General features: G+C 46.5%; 1 long non-coding RNA gene across 1 annotated transcript; it reads right to left on the reverse strand.

The window, feature by feature from the left end:
* Positions 1–4,296: 4,296 nt before the first annotated feature.
* Positions 4,297–7,400, reverse strand: LOC311441689. The gene is made up of 3 exons (XR_014696156.1): positions 7,284–7,400; positions 7,057–7,193; positions 4,297–4,622 (listed from the first exon to the last, which is right to left on the reverse strand). It is a non-coding gene; the product is annotated as an uncharacterized lncRNA (long non-coding RNA).
* Between the last annotated feature and the right edge of the window lie 11,304 nt (positions 7,401–18,704).

Consider the following 18,704-nt stretch of genomic DNA (forward strand, 5'->3'; position numbering starts at 1 on the left):
CTCCCACCCCTCCCCCAGATGCTGGTCTCAACCCCCCCCCCGCCCCCAGAAGCAGGCCCCAAAGGTGTAGAGTCAGCTCCCAACCCCCTCAATGCCGGCCCCAAGGGTCTACAAGCAGCTCCCCCCTTGCCCCCAGATACCGGCCCCCAGACACAGACCCCAAAAGCCTAATCACAGGCCCTGAACTCTAGAGGCAGGCTCCAAAACCCAGGACAAAGCCCCAGTGGTTCGAGACAGGGCCCAAATCCCAGACACAGGCCCCAAACGCTAAACATATGCCAAAAAAAGTATTAGTGCTCGTGCCAAATGTTACAGACAGGCCCAAAAGCCCGAGATGCTCAAGGCTGAGACGTAACTTGGCTTTCTGAATTACTGGAAAGCAGCTTTCATTCTCAGATAATTGTGTGCAGGCTAGATAGGATGGGGCTTCAGGCACCTCTTCACCTGAGGAAACACTGGTAATTTGCTCCCTTTCTTCTGGTCTCTGGTCTTTGATTTTGTCTGACCCATCTAGGAATTTTACTATGGCAATTCCCATAGCCCTTGGTTACCTTAGTAAGAGTGTCTTGCAGGGGGTCGAGGACCTATCACACACCCACAAATCCTATAGGAATCCCTTCGGTCCTTCACCGGCCAAGTCCCTCACGGGAGATTGGAACCGCGGTTAGAAGACCTCCACAATCGCTTCAGAACTAAGTTCCATCTCAGTCACACTCTTACACACACAGGCAACCGAACCCCACCCAACCGAACGGTATACGCTTTAAATGCTTACGACTCCGTCATCTTCGTTCGGATCTTCACACACACAATTATGGGCAAAATATAGTGCTGCAGCTGGCAAGGGAGCTGAAAAAAAGAATCAGAAACTTTGCTTACCTTTATTCAGGTTTAAGATGCCATTAGTTCCGACCTGACTCAAACAGCAGCCACCAAATGGTGGGGGTGCCTCTCCTAGATCAAACCAGAAATCAGGAACCAAAGCCCTCCCGGACGAGCGCCCACTTGTAATAAATGACTGGGTCCCAAATAGGATTGCAATTGAAATTTACAATTTATTAAATGAATAGAGGTAAGCAAGCAGCGCTGGGTGCGCCAGGAGTCTCTGCTCCACCAAGACACACACAAGTTACATTAGGCGGCTGGTTTTTATGCTGCTAGGCTAATACATATTCATTACTACTTCTACAAAAGGCAGGGTTATTCTAATTAGTTCCCAGAATCCAAACCCTCCCACTGGTGCAGGCGTTATCAGTCTCCGGTGGTCCCTCTGGGGGCCGCTCGTACTGAAGGCTCGTAAGTCTTCCTCCCAGGCTTTTCTCTTGTCCATCTCCTTTGTCCATCTTGGCTGGATGGCAGACACTTGCATAGTGTCCCATGCAACAGTTGTAATAGTTAGCAGTTATTCTGAAACCCCTTTGTTCTCTTATCCTCTATTGACCGGAATTGCTGGACCATTCCTTTGCAAGATTCAAGAACTATATATATTAACCACTCTGGTTTTCTCAGACTTTTCATCATATCATGCGGCCCTAGCATTGTTCCATATTGACACGAATCAGATGAACTCATTTCACACTGTTAAGCTGTCTTATCACTGCAAGCATATCTCAATACCACCTTCCTTCCCTCTACAGGATGTAACTGCGCAAAAACAACATTTTTATTCCCACAACCTTGATCCCCTTACCCTGAAATCCTTATTCCCCTTAAACCTAACAACTCTAACCACAACCCTAACCCTTATTATCAACCCCCTAACGCTAATGACACTGACCTTAATCCAAACCCCAAACTGCCCCTAACCCCAGACAACCAACAACGAAACACACACACACAAAGATGGAAACTACAAAAAAGGCAAAACCCACGATACAGGCCCCAAATCACAAATACGCAACCAAAATGCTACAGAAAAGCCCCAGATGCAGGCCCCAAATGCTACTGCTAGGCCTCAAAAGCTCAAGATGCATCCCAAAGCAAAAATGCAGGCCCCAAACGTTACAGAAAAGCCCCCAAACCCAGGCTGCACAAGTCTACAAGCAGGCCCCAAACTGCCAACAGAAGCAGGCACCAACCACACCCAGATGCAGACCCCAACTGCCCACAAGCAGCTCCTACCCCACCACCCCCTCCCAAGAACTGGACTCCACCCAGACACTGGCCCAAGACCCGGACCCGACCCCCGCCAACCTCCCTACCCTCCCCCCGACACAGGTGTACAAGCAGCTCACAACCCGCCCCTTCAGAGACCGGTCCCACTCCCCCCACCCCCCCCAAGACACGGGATGCAGAGGTGTACAACCAACTCCCAACTCCCTCCCCCTCAAAGGGAGGCCCCAAAGACCCCCAAATGGAGGCTCCTAGAGTGAACAAACAGCTCCCAACTTCCCCAGGCACAGGCCCACCCCCCCCCCCCCCCCCAAACACAGGCCACAGAGGTGTATAAACAGCCCAGACCCCCCTCCAAGACCATGGCCCCTATAGTGTACAAGCAGCTCCCAACCACCCACAGATGCAGGCCCCAACCCTTCTCAAAAGGGAGGCACCTAGAATGCATGAGCAACTCCCAACCAGCCTAAACATAGGTCCAAAAGTGCACAAGCAGCTCCCAACCCCCCTCAAATAAAGACCCCAAAAGTGTACAAGTAGCTCCCCCCCAGAGACAGGACCCAAAGGTGTACAACCAGTTCCCAACACCCCTGAGACACAGGCCCCAACCGCCCCCCCAGACACAGCGACCCAAATTCTACAAGCAGCTCCCAACCCCTGCCAGGCAGGCCCCCTACCCTATACAAGCAGCTCCCAATCCTCCCCCCCCCCCCCCGAGGGAGGCCCCCAAGGCCCCCACAAACACAGGCCCCTACAGTGTACAGGCAGCTCCCAGCCACCCCCAGATGCTGGCCCCAAAGTTGTACAAACAGCTCCCAGCCACCCTGCAGAAACAGATTCCTACATTGTACAAGCAGTTCCCAGCCCGCTAGACACAGGCCCTGACCCCCCACACATGCAGGCCCCAAAGGTGTACAAGCAGCTCCCACCCCTCCCCCAGACGCAGGTCCCAAGCCCCCCCACCCAAACACAGGCCCCTACAACCAGCACCCAACCCCCTACCCCCGATGCCAGGCCCAAAGGTGTAGAAGCAGCTCCAAACCTCCTCCCTCAACCCAGGCTCCAACAGTGTACAAGCACCTCCCAACCAACCCTCCCCTTCCCCCCCCCCCCCGCCCCCCGACACAGGCTCCAAAGGAATACAAAGAGCTCCCACCCCTCCCCCAGATGCTGGTCTCAACCCCCCCCCCGCCCCCAGAAGCAGGCCCCAAAGGTGTAGAGTCAGCTCCCAACCCCCTCAATGCCGGCCCCAAGGGTCTACAAGCAGCTCCCCCCTTGCCCCCAGATACCGGCCCCCAGACACAGACCCCAAAAGCCTAATCACAGGCCCTGAACTCTAGAGGCAGGCTCCAAAACCCAGGACAAAGCCCCAGTGGTTCGAGACAGGGCCCAAATCCCAGACACAGGCCCCAAACGCTAAACATATGCCAAAAAAAGTATTAGTGCTCGTGCCAAATGTTACAGACAGGCCCAAAAGCCCGAGATGCTCAAGGCTGAGACGTAACTTGGCTTTCTGAATTACTGGAAAGCAGCTTTCATTCTCAGATAATTGTGTGCAGGCTAGATAGGATGGGGCTTCAGGCACCTCTTCACCTGAGGAAACACTGGTAATTTGCTCCCTTTCTTCTGGTCTCTGGTCTTTGATTTTGTCTGACCCATCTAGGAATTTTACTATGGCAATTCCCATAGCCCTTGGTTACCTTAGTAAGAGTGTCTTGCAGGGGGTCGAGGACCTATCACACACCCACAAATCCTATAGGAATCCCTTCGGTCCTTCACCGGCCAAGTCCCTCACGGGAGATTGGAACCGCGGTTAGAAGACCTCCACAATCGCTTCAGAACTAAGTTCCATCTCAGTCACACTCTTACACACACAGGCAACCGAACCCCACCCAACCGAACGGTATACGCTTTAAATGCTTACGACTCCGTCATCTTCGTTCGGATCTTCACACACACAATTATGGGCAAAATATAGTGCTGCAGCTGGCAAGGGAGCTGAAAAAAAGAATCAGAAACTTTGCTTACCTTTATTCAGGTTTAAGATGCCATTAGTTCCGACCTGACTCAAACAGCAGCCACCAAATGGTGGGGGTGCCTCTCCTAGATCAAACCAGAAATCAGGAACCAAAGCCCTCCCGGACGAGCGCCCACTTGTAATAAATGACTGGGTCCCAAATAGGATTGCAATTGAAATTTACAATTTATTAAATGAATAGAGGTAAGCAAGCAGCGCTGGGTGCGCCAGGAGTCTCTGCTCCACCAAGACACACACAAGTTACATTAGGCGGCTGGTTTTTATGCTGCTAGGCTAATACATATTCATTACTACTTCTACAAAAGGCAGGGTTATTCTAATTAGTTCCCAGAATCCAAACCCTCCCACTGGTGCAGGCGTTATCAGTCTCCGGTGGTCCCTCTGGGGGCCGCTCGTACTGAAGGCTCGTAGTCTTCCTCCCAGGCTTTTCTCTTGTCCATCTCCTTTGTCCATCTTGGCTGGATGGCAGACACTTGCATAGTGTCCCATGCAACAGTTGTAATAGTTAGCAGTTATTCTGAAACCCCTTTGTTCTCTTATCCTCTATTGACCGGAATTGCTGGACCATTCCTTTGCAAGATTCAAGAACTATATATATTAACCACTCTGGTTTTCTCAGACTTTTCATCATATCATGCGGCCCTAGCATTGTTCCATATTGACACGAATCAGATGAACTCATTTCACACTGTTAAGCTGTCTTATCACTGCAAGCATATCTCAATACCACCTTCCTTCCCTCTACAGGATGTAACTGCGCAAAAACAACATTTTTATTCCCACAACCTTGATCCCCTTACCCTGAAATCCTTATTCCCCTTAAACCTAACAACTCTAACCACAACCCTAACCCTTATTATCAACCCCCTAACGCTAATGACACTGACCTTAATCCAAACCCCAAACTGCCCCTAACCCCAGACAACCAACAACGAAACACACACACACAAAGATGGAAACTACAAAAAAGGCAAAACCCACGATACAGGCCCCAAATCACAAATACGCAACCAAAATGCTACAGAAAAGCCCCAGATGCAGGCCCCAAATGCTACTGCTAGGCCTCAAAAGCTCAAGATGCATCCCAAAGCAAAAATGCAGGCCCCAAACGTTACAGAAAAGCCCCCAAACCCAGGCTGCACAAGTCTACAAGCAGGCCCCAAACTGCCAACAGAAGCAGGCACCAACCACACCCAGATGCAGACCCCAACTGCCCACAAGCAGCTCCTACCCCACCACCCCCTCCCAAGAACTGGACTCCACCCAGACACTGGCCCAAGACCCGGACCCGACCCCCGCCAACCTCCCTACCCTCCCCCCGACACAGGTGTACAAGCAGCTCACAACCCGCCCCTTCAGAGACCGGTCCCACTCCCCCCACCCCCCCCAAGACACGGGATGCAGAGGTGTACAACCAACTCCCAACTCCCTCCCCCTCAAAGGGAGGCCCCAAAGACCCCCAAATGGAGGCTCCTAGAGTGAACAAACAGCTCCCAACTTCCCCAGGCACAGGCCCACCCCCCCCCCCCCCCCAAACACAGGCCACAGAGGTGTATAAACAGCCCAGACCCCCCTCCAAGACCATGGCCCCTATAGTGTACAAGCAGCTCCCAACCACCCACAGATGCAGGCCCCAACCCTTTTCAAAAGGGAGGCACCTAGAATGCATGAGCAACTCCCAACCCCCCTCAAATAAAGACCCCAAAAGTGTACAAGTAGCTCCCCCCCAGAGACAGGACCCAAAGGTGTACAACCAGTTCCCAACACCCCTGAGACACAGGCCCCAACCGCCCCCCCAGACACAGCGACCCAAATTCTACAAGCAGCTCCCAACCCCTGCCAGGCAGGCCCCCTACCCTATACAAGCAGCTCCCAATCCTCCCCCCCCCCCCCCGAGGGAGGCCCCCAAGGCCCCCACAAACACAGGCCCCTACAGTGTACAGGCAGCTCCCAGCCACCCCCAGATGCTGGCCCCAAAGTTGTACAAACAGCTCCCAGCCACCCTGCAGAAACAGATTCCTACATTGTACAAGCAGTTCCCAGCCCGCTAGACACAGGCCCTGACCCCCCACACATGCAGGCCCCAAAGGTGTACAAGCAGCTCCCACCCCTCCCCCAGACGCAGGTCCCAAGCCCCCCCCCCCAAACACAGGCCCCTACAACCAGCACCCAACCCCCTACCCCCGATGCCAGGCCCAAAGGTGTAGAAGCAGCTCCAAACCTCCTCCCTCAACCCAGGCTCCAACAGTGTACAAGCACCTCCCAACCAACCCTCCCCTTCCCCCCCCCCCCCGCCCCCCGACACAGGCTCCAAAGGAATACAAAGAGCTCCCACCCCTCCCCCAGATGCTGGTCTCAACCCCCCCCCCCGCCCCCAGAAGCAGGCCCCAAAGGTGTAGAGTCAGCTCCCAACCCCCTCAATGCCGGCCCCAAGGGTCTACAAGCAGCTCCCCCCTTGCCCCCAGATACCGGTCCCCAGACACAGACCCCAAAAGCCTAATCACAGGCCCTGAACTCTAGAGGCAGGCTCCAAAACCCAGGACAAAGCCCCAGTGGTTCGAGACAGGGCCCAAATCCCAGACACAGGCCCCAAACGCTAAACATATGCCAAAAAAAGTATTAGTGCTGGTGCCAAATGTTACAGACAGGCCCAAAAGCCCGAGATGCTCAAGGCTGAGACGTAACTTGGCTTTCTGAATTACTGGAAAACAGCTTTCATTCTCAGATAATTGTGTGCAGGCTAGATAGGATGGGGCTTCAGGCACCTCTTCACCTGAGAAAACACACTGCCATCAGGCACCGCTGTGCCAGACAAGCTTGTTCTGCTAGAACACCCTACTCAGATGCACTGTGGCATTCAAGTGAACTGCTTTCATGCAAATATAACGACTGATGTTACAACCCACCTTGCCTGTGGCACCTGATGAACAGAAGAGTAAGCCACCGCAGCGCTTCAAAACCATCCCTGCACGTGCCGCTCCTTGTCGCTCTCTGGCCTTATCTCATATCCTTATCCACTTCTGTGGAGAGCCTGCCACGGCACCTGCAAAGCAAGACGGACACCTTTCATAGTCACCTTGTGCTACTTGGTCGTTCTGCTCCAACCCAGCTCATGACCAGCCCCTCTTCTTACACAGCTCTTCAGAGTGCAGTTTGCTCCTTTGAGCCTGTGCGAGACACCTGTGAAAGAAAAAGAAACGCATAGGCCGATGCAGCATCCAAAGACACAGCACAACTAGGTAAGTTACTCTCATCTGCTCCCTTACCTCTGCCGCTTACCAGCCCCCGAGGCAGATGCTTCAATCTACCCTCTTCAAACAGCTACAACACCTCTAAAAGACAAAGAGGGGATGCTTAGAGGAACAGTGAGACCTACAACACAACAACTGCTACATCTGTTCCTCACTCACCTTGCCAGAGGCAGCTCTGCGTGTGACGTCCCAGGTTGTACACTGCGTTACCTAACCCTTACCGTAACCCTTACCCTAACCCTTCTCACCCTTACCATTACCCAAATCCTTACCTTTACTTTTTCCTTACCCTTACTCTTTCCTTTAACCATAACCTTACCCTTACACTATACCTTACTCCAACCCTTCCCCTTACCTTCCCCTTCCCCTTACACTTAACCTAACCCTTACCCTTCTGCTTCCCCTAAAACATATCCTAACACATTCCCTTACCCTTACACTTACCCTAACCCTTTCTATTACCCTTACACTTACTCTTGCCCTAATCCTTGCTTGCACCCTTACACTTATCCTAACCCTTACCCTTACCCTTACTCAAACCCTTACTCTAACCCTTACCCTGACCCGTACCCTTACCCTTACCCGTACCCTTAACCTAATCCTAAACCTTAAACCTTACCGTAAACCTTACCCTTTCTGCTACACTTATCCTTAGCCTAAATCTAAACCTTACACTTACTCTTAGCATAACCCTCACCCTTACCATTACCCATACCCTTATCCTTACCCTAACCCTTACCTTTACACTTACGGTTACCATTAACCTTACACTTACCCTAACACTTATCCTGAACCTAACCCTTACCCTAAACCTTACCCCAACCCTTACCCTGACCCTTACATTAACCCTAACCCTTACCCTAAACCTTACACTTACTCTTAACATTAACCTTACCCTTAACCTTAAGCTAATACTTAACCTTACGTTTTTCTCACCCTAACCCTATAATTAACCATAACCATTACGCTAACACTTAACCTTACCCTTAAAATAAGCCATACAACAACACTTAAATGTACACTTACGCTTAAACTTACCCTAACAATTACTCGTACAATTAAAATATTAATTAATTAAATTAAAAAATTTTAATTTAAAATTAATTGAATTAAAAAATTAAAATACTCTTATCCTTATACCTTATCCTTAACCCTCACCCTTATCATTACCAATACCCTTACTCTCACACTTATTCTTATACATACAACTTACCCTTTTCCTAACACTTAACCCTAACCTAACTCTAACCCTAAACCTTACCTGAACCCTTTCCAGGACGCTTACATTAACCCTTACCCTTAACCTAAACCTTACACTTGCTCTTAACCTTAACCTAATACTTACCTTTTCGTTTTCCTCACACTAACCCTAAAATTAACCCTAACCATTACCCTAACAGTTACCCCTAACATAACCCTTACTCTAACACTTACAGTGACCCGTACACTTACACATACCCTTACACTTACTCTTACCCTAACCCTTACCCTTACCCTTACCATAACCCCTACTCTAACACATACTTCTACCCGTACCCTTACCCTTACTGTTACCCTAACCCTTACCCTTACCTTACCCTATCCCTATCCCTTACCCTATCCCTTACCCTATCCCTTACCCTTAACCTAACCCTAAACCTTACCCTTATCCTAACCCTTATCCTTACCGTAAACCTTACCCTTTCTGCTACACTTACCCTTAGCCTAAATCTAAACCTTACACTTACCCTTAGTCTAACCCTCACCCTTACCATTACCCATACCCTTATTCTTACCCTTACCCTAACCTTACCTTTACACTTACGGTTACCATTAACCTTACCCTTACCCTAACACTTACCCTTAACCTAACCCTTACCCTAAACCTTACCCCAACCCTTACCCTGACCCTTAAATTAACCCTAACCCTTAGCCTAAACCTTACACTTACTCTTAACCTTAACCTTAGCTGTAACCTAATACTTACCCTTACGTTTCCCTCACCCTAACCCTAAAATTAACCCTAAACATTACCCTAACACTTGACCTTACCCTAACCCTAAAATTACTCGTACAATTACCCTTACCCTTACCCTTAACCTAAGCCGAAACCTTACAGTAAACCTTACCCTTTCTGCTACACTTACCCTTAGCCGAAATCTAAACCTTGCATTTACCCCTACTGTAACCCTCACCCTTATCATTACCAATACTCTTACCCTTACCCTTACCCTAACCTTTCTCCTTACACTTACTGTTACCTTTAACATTACCCTTACCCTAACACTTACACTTATCCTTATCCATGCCCTTACCCTTGCCCTAATCTTTACCCTTAACCTAACCCTAACCCTAAACCTTACCCCAACCCTTACCCTGAACCTTACATTAACCCTAACCCTTACCCTAAAACTTACACTTACTCTTAACCTTACCCTTAACCATAACACTAACACTTACCCTTACGTTTCCCTCACCCTAACCCTAAAATTAACCCTAAACATTACCCTAACACTTGACCTTACCCTAACCCTAAAATTACTCGTACAATTACCATTACCCTTACCCTTAACCTAAGCCGAAACCTTACAGTAAACCTTACCCTTTCTGCTACACTTACCCTTAGCCGAAATCTAAACCTTGCATTTACCCCTACTGTAACCCTCACCCTTATCATTACCAATACTCTTACCCTTACCCTTACCCTAACCCTTCTCCTTACACTTACTGTTACCTTTAACATTACCCTTACCCTAACACTTACACTTATCCTTATCCATGCCCTTACCCTTGCCCTAATCTTTACCCTTAACCTAACCCTAACCCTAAACCTTACCCCAACCCTTACCCTGAACCTTACATTAACCCTAACCCTTACCCTAAAACTTACACTTACTCTTAACCTTACCCTTAACCATAACACTAACACTTACCCTTACGTTTCCCTCACCCTAACCCTAAAATTAACCCTAACCATTACCCCAACACTTACCCTTACCCTAACCCTAACCGTAACTCTAACCCTTATTCTAACCCTTACCCTGACCCGTACCCTTACACTTACCCTTACCCTAACCCTTACCCTTACCATAACCCATACCCTAACACGTACTTGTAGCCTTAACCTTACCGTTCCCCTTACCCTTACCTTTACTGTCTCCGTTACCCTTACACTTACACTTAACATAAACCTTAACCTTAACCTAAACCTTATCATAAGCCATACAACAACACTTACATGTACACTTACGCTTGCACTTACCCTAGCAATTACTCGTACTATTACTCTTAACCTTACTATTAAGCTAACCCTAAACCTTACCCTTATCCTAACACTTACCCTTATCCTAAACCTTACCCTTTCTGCTACACATACCCTTTGCCTAATTCTAAACCTTACCCTAACCCTCACCCTTACCTAAATCTAACCATTACCCTAACCTTCACTCTTACCCTTACCATTATACTTACTTTTACCCTTAAACTAAACCTTACCCCAACCCTTACCCTGACCCTTACATTAACCCTTACCCTAACCCTAACCCTTACTCTAACCCTAACCCTTAACCTAAACCTTACACTTAATCTTAACTTTAACCTTACCCTTAAACTAATACATACCCTTACGTTTCCCTCACCATAACCCTAATTTTAACAGTACCCATTACCCTAACACTTATCCTTACCGAACCCTAACCCTAACCCTTACTCTAACTTTTACCCTGACCCGGACCCTTAGACTTCCCCTTCCCCTTCCCCTTACTCTTCCCCTTACCCTAACCCTTACCCTTACACTTACGGTTACCATTAACCTTACCCTTACCCTAACACTTACCCTTACCCTATCCCTTACACTTATCCTTATCCATACTACTTACGCTTACCCTAACACTTAACCTTAACCTAACCCTAACCCTAAACCTTACCTGAACCCTTACCCTGACCCTTACATTAACCCTTACCCTAAAACTTACACTTAACCTTAACTTTACCCTTAACCTTAACCTAATACTTACCCTTACTTTTCCCTCAGCCTAACCCTAAAATTAACCCTAACCATTACCCCAACACTTACCCTTACCCTAACCCTTACCCTTACCATAACCCATACTCTAACACATACCTCTACCCGTACCCGTACCCTTACCATAACCCTTACCCTTACCCTTACCCTTACCCTTACCCTTACCTGATCCCATACCCTTAACCTAACCCTAAACCTTACCCTTATCCTAACACTTACCCTTACCGTAAGCCTTACCCTTTCTGCTACACTTACCCTTAGCCTAAATCTAAACCTTACACTTACCCTTAGCCTAACCCTCACCCTTACCATTACCCATACCCTTATTCTTACCCTTACCCTAACCCTTACCTTTACACTTACGGTTACCATTAACCTTACCCTTACCCTAACACTTATCCTTAACCTAACCCTTACCCTAAACCTTACCCCAACCCTTACCCTGACCCTTACATTAACCCTAACCCTTAGCCTAAACCTTACACTTACTCTTAACCTTAACCTTACCCTTAACATTAACCTAATATTTACGCATACGTTTTCCTGTCTTTAACCCTAAAACTAACCCTAACCATTACCCTAACACTTAACCTTACCCTAACCCTAACCCTAACCCTTACTCTAACCCTTACCCTGACCTGTACCCTTACACTTACCCTTACCCTTATACTTACCCTAATTCTTACCCATACCATAACCCATAACCTAACACATATTTGTACCCTTAACCTTACCGTTACCCTTAACCTTACCCTTACCCTTACTCTATCCCTTACCCTTACGCTTACCCTTAACATAAACCTTACCCTTGACCTTACCCTTACCATAAGCCATACCACAACACTTACATGTACACTTACGCTTGCACTTACCCTAGCAATTACTCGTACAATTACCCTTAACCTTACTATTAAGCTAACCCTAAACCTTACCCTTATCCTAACACTTACCCTTATCCTAAACCTTACCCTTTCTGCTACACTTACCCTTTGCCTAATTCTAAACCTTACCCTAACCCTCACCCTTACCTAAATCTAACCATTACCCTAACCTTCACTCTTACCCTTACCATTATACTTACTTTTACCCTTAAACTAAACCTTACCCCAACCCTTACCCTGACCCTTACATTATCCCTAACCCTTACCCTAACCCTAACCCTAACCCTTACTCTAACCCTAACCCTTAACCTAAACCTTACACTTAATCTTAACTTTAACCTTACCCTTAAACTAATACATACCCTTACGTTTCCCTCACCATAACCCTAATTTTAACAGTACCCATTACCCTAACACTTATCCTTACCGAACCCTAACCCTAACCCTTACTCTAACTTTTACCCTGACCCGGACCCTTAGACTTCCCCTTCCCCTTACTCTTCCCCTTACCCTAACCCTTACCCTTACACTTACGGTTACCATTACCCTTACCCTTACCCTAACACTTATTCATAACCTAACCCTTACCCTAAACCTTACCCCAACCCTTACCCTGACCCTTACATTAACCCTAACCCTTACCCTAAACCTTACACTTACTCTTAACCTTAACCTTACCCTTAACATTCACCTAATACTTACGCATACATTTTCCTGACTTTAACCCTAAAACTAACCCTAACCATTACCCTAACACTTAACCTTACCCTAACCCTAACCCTTACTCTTACCATTACCCTGACCCTTACCCTTACACTTACCCTAATTCTTACCCATACCATAACCCATACCCTAACACATATTTGTACCCTTAACCTTACCGTTACCCTTAACCTTACCCTTACCCTTACTGTATCCCTTACCCTTACGCTTACCCTTAACATAAACCTTACCCTTGACCTTACCCTTACCATAAGCCATACAACAACACTTACATGTACACTTACGCTTACACTTACCCTAGCAATTACTCGTAAAATTACCCTTAACCTTACCCTTACCAAACCATTACCCTTTTTCTTAACCTAACCATAAACATTAAGGATAAGCTAAAGGGTCACCCTTAAGGTTAACATTATCCTAACTCTTACACTTAAGTGGGTAAGTGGAAGTGTAAGGGTACAGTTCAGGGTAAGCGTTAGAGTAAGGGTAAGTGTTAGGGTAATTGTTAGGCTAATTTTAGGTTTAGGGTGAGGGAAACATAAGGGTAAGTATTAGGTTAAGTTTAAGGATAAGGTTAAGAGTTATGGTAAGGGTTCGGTTTAATGTAAGGGTAAGGGTTTGGGAAACGTTTAGGATAAGGGTAAGAGAAGGGATAATGGTAAGGGTAAGGATGATGTTTAGTGTAAGGGTTAGATTTAGTTAAGGGTAAGGGTTAGTGTAAGTTTAAGAGTAAGGGTAAGTGTAAGGGTATGTGTAAAAGTACGGGTAATTGTAAGGGTTAGGGTAAGGGTAAGAGTAAGGGTATTGGTAATGATAAGGGTGAGGGTTACAGTAAGGGTAAGTGTAAGGCTTAGATTTAGGCTAAGGGTAAGTGTAGCAGAAAGGGTAAGGTTTACTGTAAGGTTTAAAGTTTCGGCTTAGGTTAAGGGTAAGGGTAATTGTACGAGTAATTGCTAGGGTAAGTGTAAGCATAAGTGTACATTTAAGTGTTGTTGTATGGCTTATGGTAAGGGTAAGGTCAAGGGTAAGGTTTATGTTAAGGGAAAGCGTAAGGGTAACGGATAGAATAAGGGTAAGTGTAACGGTTAAGTGTTAGGGTAATGGTTAGGGTTAATTTTAGGATTAGGGTGAGAAAAATGTAAGGTTAAGTACTAGCTTAAGGTTAAGGGTAAGGTTAAGGGAAAGGTTAAGGTTAAGAGTAAGTGTAAGGTTTAGGTTAAGGGTTAGTGTTAATGTAAGGTTCAGGGAAAGGTTTGGGGTAAGGTTTAGGGTTAGGTTCAGCTTAAGGGTAAGGGTTGGGGTAAGGTTAAGGGTATGGATAAGGAAAAGTGTAAGGGATAGGGTAAGGGTAAGGGTTAGCGTAAGGGTAAGATTAATGGTAATGTTTATGTTAAGGGTAAGCGTAAGGGTAACGGATAGAGTAAGGGTAAGGGTAAGGGTAACGGTAAGGTTAAGGGTACAAATATGTGTTAGGGTATGGGTTATGGTATGGGTAAGAGTTATGGTAATGTAAGGGTAAGGGTGAGTGTAAGGGTATGGGTGAGGGTAAGGGTTAGAATAATGGTTAGGGTTAATTTTAGGGTTAGGGTGAGGGAAACGTAAGGGTAAGTATTCGGTTCAAGTAAGGGTAAGTGTAAGATTTAGATTTAGGCTAATGGTAAGTGTAGCAGAAAGGGTAAGGTTTACGATAAGGGTAAGTGTTAGGGTAAGGGTAAGGTTTAGGGTAAGAGTAAGTGTAAGTGTATGTGTAAGGGTATGGGTCATTGTAAGGGTTAGAGTAAGGGTTAGGGTAAGGGTGTTAGGGTAATGGTTAGGGTAAATTTTAGGCTTATGGTGAGGGAAACGTAAGGGTAAGGATTAGGTTAAGGTTACGGGTAAGGTTAAGGTTAAGAGTAAGGTTTAGGATAAGGGTTAGGGTTAATGTAAGGGTCAGGGTAAGGTTTCAGGTAAGGTTTAGGTATAGAGTTAGGTTAAGGGTAAGTGTTAGGGTAAGGGTAAGTTGTATGGACAAGGATAATTGTAAGGGATAGGGTAAGGTTAAGGATAATGATAACGGTAAAAGGAAGAGTAAGGATATGGGTAATGGTAAGGGTGAGGGAAAGGGTAAGGGTAAGTGTAAGGTTTAGATTTAGGCTAAGGGTAAGTGTAGCAGAAAGGTGTAGGATTAGGGTAAGGGTGTTAGGATAAAGGTAAGGGTAAGGGTAAGGATAAGGGTAAGGGTAAGGGTAAGGGTATCGGTAATGGTAAGGGAAAGGGTTAGGGTAAGTGTAAGGGTAAGGGTAAGTGTAAGGGTACAGGTCAGGGTAAGGGTATCAGTAATGGTAAGGGAAAGGGTTAGGGTAAGTGTAAGGGTAAGGGTAAGTGTAAGGGTACAGGTCAGGGTAAGGGTTAGAGTAAGGGTTAGGGTTAGGTAAGGATAAGTGTTAGGGTAATGGGTACTGTTAAAATTAGGGTTATGGTGAGGGAAATGTACGGGTATGTATTAGTTTAAGGGTAAGGTTAAGGTTAAGAGTAAGTGTAAGGTTTAGGTTAAGGGTTAGGGTTAATGTAAGGGTTAGGGTTAGGGTTGGGGTAAGATTTAGGGTAAGGAGAAGAGTAAGGGTATGGTTAATGGTAAGGGTGAGGGTTAGGGTAAGGATAAGGGTAAGTGTAAGGTTTAGGGTAAGGGTAATGGTATGGAGAAGGGTAAGGGTAAGGGTAAGGGTAAGGGTAAGGGTAAGGGTAGGAGTCATTGAACGAGTAATTCCTAGGGTAACTGTAAGCGTAAGTGTACATTTAAGTGTTGTTGTATGGCTTATTGTAAGGGTAAGGTTAAGTGTTAGCGTAATGGTTATGGTTAATTATAGGGTTAGGGTGAGAAAAACGTAAGGTTAAGTATTAGCTAAAGGTTAAGGGTAAGGTTAATGTTAAGAGTAAGTGTAAGGTTTAGGGTAAGGGTAAGGGTTAATGTAAGGGTTGGGGTAAAGTTTAGGGTAAGGGTTAGGTTCAGGATAAGTGTTAGGGTAAGTGTAAGGTTAATGGTAACCGTCAGTGTAAAGGTAAGGGTTAGGGTAAGGATAAGGGTATGGGTAATGGTAAGGGTGAGGGTTAGGCTAAGGGTAAACGTAAGGTTTAGATTTAGGCTAAGGGTAAGTGTAGCAGAAAGGGTAAGCTTTATGGTAAGGTTTGAGGTTTAGGCTTAGGTTAAGGGTAAGGGTAAGGGTAAGGTTTAGGTTTAGGAAAAGGGTAAGTGTAGCAGAAAGGTTAAGGGTTAGGGTAAGTGTTAGGGTAAGGGTAAGGTTAAGGGTAAGGGTAATGGTATGAATAAGGGTAAGGGTAAGGGAAATGGTACGGGTCAGGGTAAGGGTTTGAGTAAGGGTAAGGGTAAGGGTTAGGATAAGTGTAAGGGTGCAAGCAAGGATTAGGGCAAGAGTAAGTGTAAGGGTAATAGAAAGGGTTAGGGTAAGTTTAAGGGTAAGGGAAAGTGTTAGGATATGTTTTAGGGGAAGCAGAAGGGTAAGGGTTAGGTTAAGTGTAAGGGGAAGGGGAAGGTAAGGGGAAGGGTTGGAGTAAGGTATAGGGTAAGGGTAAGGTTATGGTTAAAGGAAAGAGTAAGGGTAAGGAAAAAGTAAAGGTAAGGATTTGGGTAATGGTAAGGGTGAGAAGGGTTAGGGTAAGGGTTACGGTAAGGGTTAGGTAACGCAGTGTACAACCTGGGACGCCACACGCAGAGCTGCCTCTGGCAAGGTGAGTGAGGAACAGATGTAGCAGTTGTTGTGTTGTAGGTCTCACTGTTCCTCTAAGCATCCCCTCTTTGTCTTTTAGAGGTGTTGTAGCTGTTTGAAGAGGGTAGATTGAAGCATCTGCCTCGGGGGCTGGTAAGCGGCAGAGGTAAGGGAGCAGATGAGAGTAACGTACCTAGTTGTGCTGTGTCTTTGGATGCTGCATCGGCCTATGCGTTTCTTTTTCTTTCACAGGTGTCTCGCACAGGCTCAAAGGAGCAAACTGCACTCTGAAGAGCTGTGTAAGAAGAGGGGCTGGTCATGAGCTGGGTTGGAGCAGAACGACCAAGTAGCACAAGGTGACTATGAAAGGTGTCCGTCTTGCTTTGCAGGTGCCGTGGCAGGCTCTCCACAGAAGTGGATAAGGATATGAGATAAGGCCAGAGAGCGACAAGGAGCGGCACGTGCAGGGATGGTTTTGAATTTGATGGTAATGGTTAGGGTTAATTTTAGGGTTAGGGTGAGGGAAACGTAAGAGTAAGTATTAGGTTACAGCTAAGGTTAAGGTTAAGAGTAAGTTTAAGGTTTAGTGTAAGGATTAGGGTTAATGTAAGGGTCAAGGTAAGGGTTGGGGTAAAGGTTTAGGTAAAGGGTAAAAATATGTATATTCTAAGGGTGAGGGGTTAGGGTAATGGTTAGATTTTAGTTAGATTTAGGTAAGGGTGAGGGTTCGGGTAAGGTTTAGAATTAGGCAAAGGGTAAGTGTAGCAGAAAGGGTAAGGTTTAGGATAAGGGTAAGTGTTAGGATAAGGGTAAGGTTTAGGGTTAGCTTAATAGTAAGGTTAAGGGTAATTGTACGAGTAATTGCTAGGGTAAGTGCAAGCGTAAGTGTACATGTAAGTGTTGTTGTATGGCTTATGGTAAGGGTAAGGTCAAGGGTAAGGTTTATGTTAAGGGTAAGCGTAAGGGTAACGGATAGAGTAAGGGTAAGGGTAAGGTTAAGGGTAACGGTAAGGTTAAGGGTACAAATATGTGTTAGGGTATGGGTAAGAATTAGGGTAAGTATAAGGGTAAGGGTAAGTGTAAGGGTACAGGTCAGGGTAAGGGTTAGAGTAAGGGTTAGGGTAAGGTTAAATGTTAGGGTAATGGTTAGGGTTAGTTTTAGGGTTAAAGTCAGGAAAACGTATGCGTAAGATGCACGGGGGATCTCTCCACCTATCGTGCATACCCAAAGCAGAAAGCAGTCTTGAATTTATACAATCAATCTATCAATATTCTACAAGCACCTATACATATGCATTACCTATCCCCGCCTTCCCTCGCTTCTCATGCTAATTAGCCTTTTGGCACCTTGCGCCTGCGCAGAGCCTTCCAAGAATTGTGGGCAGGGGTCTTTGGGACGTGGGCAGGGGTCTTTGGGAGGAAGACCCCGAGTCTTCCTCACAGTGTACTTTTCACCTTTGGTCAGGAATCTGCTGAATTGGCATGTTTCTTAATTGCAAGAGCTGGTTGTTGCCAATTCTCCCGTTTGTTGTATCTTTATAATGAATTCCAATGTCCAGTTTCGAGAGTTATAGTCCTTACATTTGTTTCTCTGTCCGCCTGCCGCTTCCTTATCATGAGTTCCAGTGTCTTGTTTCGAGATATACAGTCCTTGTCTGGGGATTGTCCTTGCCTCCCCAATAGCTCCTTAATCAGCCTGCATACAATTATCTGAGAATGAAAGCTGCTTTCCAGTAATTCAGAAAACCAAGTTGCGTCTCAGCCTTGAGCATCTCGGGCTTTTGGGCCTGTCTGTAACATTTGGCACCAGCACTAATACTTTTTTTGGCATATGTTTAGCGTTTGGGGCCTGTGTCTGGGATTTGGGCCCTGTCTCGAACCACTGGGGCTTTGTCCTGGGTTTTGGAGCCTGCCTCTAGAGTTCAGGGCCTGTGATTAGGCTTTTGGGGTCTGTGTCTGGGGACCGGTATCTGGGGGCAAGGGGGGAGCTGC

Source organism: Aythya ferina (assembly GCF_964211825.1).
Source record: "Aythya ferina genome assembly, chromosome: 9".
Classification (NCBI taxonomy): domain Eukaryota; kingdom Metazoa; phylum Chordata; class Aves; order Anseriformes; family Anatidae; genus Aythya; species Aythya ferina.